This window comes from Zonotrichia leucophrys, unplaced genomic scaffold (assembly GCF_028769735.1).
Source record: "Zonotrichia leucophrys gambelii isolate GWCS_2022_RI unplaced genomic scaffold, RI_Zleu_2.0 Scaffold_997_17821, whole genome shotgun sequence".
In the NCBI taxonomy this organism is placed as follows: Eukaryota; Metazoa; Chordata; class Aves; order Passeriformes; family Passerellidae; genus Zonotrichia; species Zonotrichia leucophrys.
This window is the reverse complement of record NW_026993202.1, coordinates 7135-10956: the sequence shown is the minus strand read 5'-3', so window position 1 is coordinate 10956 and position 3822 is coordinate 7135. Positions and strand designations below refer to the sequence as shown.

The 3822-nt window shown below is 44.4% G+C and overlaps 1 long non-coding RNA gene across 1 annotated transcript; it reads right to left on the bottom strand.

Annotated features, from left to right (window-relative positions):
- Window positions 1–795: 795 nt before the first annotated feature.
- LOC135442070 (uncharacterized) lies at window positions 796–1957 on the bottom strand. The gene is made up of 3 exons (XR_010438608.1): window positions 1818–1957; window positions 1483–1609; window positions 796–1074 (listed from the first exon to the last, which is right to left on the bottom strand). It is a non-coding gene; the product is annotated as an uncharacterized LOC135442070 (long non-coding RNA).
- Between the last annotated feature and the right edge of the window lie 1865 nt (window positions 1958–3822).

Here is a 3822-nt window from a genome sequence, read left to right as displayed (position 1 = left end):
TCTCCTACTCAGGTAACCACAAACTCCATGTTCTTTTAACAGTAGCAAATCCAATGCCATTCTGTTTTGTAAGGTCATTCTTGATGTAGCTTGCAATTGCAAATTTAGATCTTTAAATCCCTTCTTAGTAGCTGCTGCCAATCTTTCTGTCTGTCCTAACAAGTTGTTGAGCATTTCCTTATTTCGATATGTTGCTATCGGAGGGAATAATGACTCTAATATCCACCCAAATTGTACTCCTGTGCCAGGTTCATGCCACTGCTCCTCTAGGGATTCTTCCCTCTTTTTAAGTCCTTTCCTTTGAATCAATCTATTCTGCTTCCAGTATGGACACAATGTGGGAACCCCTAGGGTAATTTGTGTTACTGATCCATCTAAAGATAAATGTGTGGTCCACTGTCCGTGTCCCAACACCCAGACTAGATTTCCAGGACTATGCACTGTAGTATAGCTGCAATCTATAGGTCCATCCATGGAGTCTCTGCTAACCGTGTGATTATACCCCCTACACTCACATCCCCATTTTAATGCCATTTTCACCGGTACCAATCCAATTCGGTCTTCCGGTGTATCACATGTAAAAACCTCAGTACAATTCCAATCCTCTTTCTGCGGTCTGAACTCTCGGGAAGATGTAGACGTGATGATGGCCCTATAATGTGACTGATTCTTTACCCCTGACCATTGGATGCACCATTGTACTTCCCCAAGGTAACTATAGTGTTCCAAAACACTGGGTCCCCACAATGTCTTCCAACTTTTCCAGGTATCAAAATTCTGTGTGATATTCTGACAACTCATCTCATTTCGTTGGGATTTTGTTCTTATTCGTACTGTATTACATGGCTCATCTACTGGGGTTGCAATCAAACACCTCCTGGTATTTTGAATCCAACCAAAATGATTTGGTTTCATTTCACATTCCTCTTTAGTCATAGCCCGAGTGGTCATGCACAAATCCCTCCATACCTCTACTTGTTTAGGAACTGACTGGCAGGACCATGAAACATTCTTGAATGATTCAGGCATTTTGGTTACCGGTATTATTCCCCAGGGAATTGGTTCACCTGCAGCCTGTGGTAATGGCAGACAAGCTGTTATTTTAGTCACGTTCTGCATGATCCCAAAATCTCTAATTAATCCTACCACTAGGTTTTCCTGCTCAGCATTTCGTTCTATTGTATCATTAGCCTCCCGTCTTCTCCTTCCACCGTGTCCCTGTGAGGATGACATCATTGTGTCATGCCTCCACCATGCATTCCCTATTCTAGGATTAGTGACATTCAACCACCCACAACCTTTGCCTCCCTTCTCCCACCAGCTCGTCCCGTCCTCTACTCTGTCCCAGGTCAGTTCCCTATTTTGCTTCCTCCCAGCACGATCCCTTGTCCATGGCAAAACACTCATACTCACTCTTTTGTAATCAAAACTATCCCGTATTTTGACCAAGCATGTATATTCTCCCGTATCGTTTGTGGTTACCTTAGTAAGATTCAGTACCGTGTTTCCTTGTTGTTTATCCTGATCCCAACCGACTTCTGTCTTGCCTCGGCTTCTTTCAGCCCCCCGTTGCCATATTGCAATAACTTCACTGGCCTCAACTTTCTGGCTGTGAAACATAACACAAGTTAATTGAACATCCATCCCTTCCATGGCTGTAACCTTTGTTTCTTTAGCCTGTACTAAAATAGACCCTTGAACGGGTACCAGTCTCATGATTACTAGCAGCAATATAATTAAGAAGGCGGCTTTGCGCGGAAGATCATCCGGGTTGGAGACACTATCTGGGTTTCCCATTGGAACGGTGCCTTCTTTACCCTGGTGTAATGGATCCAAGCGTCCATCCCCTGGACCTTCACCGCCGTGTAGGTCGTCATCATCACCTGGTGGGGTCCGCTCCATGATTCCCGTAGCGGATCCGTAATCCACTTCTTGATGTACACTTGGTCCCCAGGCTGAATGTCGTGGACAGAGTTCTCCAGCGTGAGCGGTTTATTCCACTGTAACGTATTTCTTAAAGAATTCAAGATTTTATTAAGTGACATAACATATTCTGCAATTGCCTGATCCCCACTCACATGTACCTCCCCTTTTAATACAGTTGCATGATATGGTTTGCCATATAGTATCTCATATGGACTTACGCCTACCTTTTCCCTCGGTTTAATTCGAATCCTGAGTAGGGCCAAAGGCAAAGCCTGAGGCCAGTGCAGTTTAGCTTCCTGGCAAATCTTTTTGATTTGTCCTTTCAGAGTTTGATTCATTCTTTCCACCTGCCCACTAGACTGAGGTCTCCAGGGAGTATGCAAATTCCAGGTTATGTCTAACATCCGTGCTAATTCCTGCACTACCCCGGCTATAAAATGTGGACCCCTATCTGACGACAATCCTAAGGGTACTCCAAATCTTGGTATTATTTCTTTTAACAAGGTTTTTACCACCTCCTTAGCCTGATTAGTTCTACACGGAAAAGCTTCTGGCCACCCTGAAAACGTACATACGTACACTAACAAGTATCTGTATCCCTGTGCCCTAGGCAATTCAGAAAAATCAACTTGCCAATAATCTCCTGGCTGTGGCCCAATTTGCAACTTTCCCATTTGTATTTGTCTCCTAACTACTGGATTATTTTTCAAACATACCGGGCACATTGCATTAACTCTTTTTGCCATTGTTAACATCTGATTAGAGATTATCTCATTCTTTAAAAATTTTACCAATGCTTCTGCCCCCCAATGGCATTTATTATGTTCTGATTCCAAAATAAATTTCATTATGCGAGTCGGTACCACTATTTGTCCCATCGGCGTAACATACCACCCGAGCTGATTCCTCTGTGCCCCTAGCAAGTTTATTAGTTTTCCATCTTCTATTGAATATTTGGGCTCCTGATTCAGGTACGGGGTAGCCGGATTTGTTCTTACCGGTACCAATGCCATTTGAGTCCATACTTCCCGTGCCACTTGCCGTGCTGTAACATCAGCAAATCGATTTCCTCTGTAAACTTCTCCTTCTGCATTCTGATGTCCTCTAACATGCATTACTGCAACTGCTTTGGGACTATGTACCGCATCCAGTAGCTGTAGCACTTCCTCCCGGTGCTTGATATTGGTTCCCTGTAAATTCAAAAGCCCCCCTTTCTTTCTATAACGCCCCATGCACATGAACCACACCAAAGGCATATTTAGAATCTGTCCAGATATTAACCCTTTTGTCCTTGCTCAAGTACAGAGCTCTGGCGAGTCCAATCACCTCTGCCTTCTGGGCTGAAGTTCCAGGTAACAAAGCCTTTGCTTCTATTACCTGATCCGATGTTACCACTGCATACCCAGCATAGCGAGTCCCATTCTCAACAAAACTGGATCCATCAGTGTATAGTTCCCATTCAGGGTCTTCCAATGGTTCATCCTTTAGGTCGGGTCTGCTGGCATACACTTGTTCAATTACCTCCACGCAATCGTGCACCAGTCCCCCAGCCTCCTGGTCACTGCATAAAAACTCTGCTGGATTAACATGGTTAGTAGTCTTTATTTCAATATCATCCTGTTCTCTCAGGATAGCCTGGTATTGCAACATTCGACTTGATGATAGCCAGTGACCCCCCCTTTTGCTCCAAAACAGCCATGACCATATGGGGAACAAACACTTTCATTTTTGCCCCCAAAGTCAATTTCCGGGCCTCCTGAATAAGGATTATTGTTGCTGCCACGGCTCGTAAACACGAGGGCCACCCGGAACTTACCAAATCCAGTTGTTTAGAGAAGTATCCTACTGGCCTCTTCCATGATCCCACCTTCTGGGTGAGGACCCCCAATGCCAGTT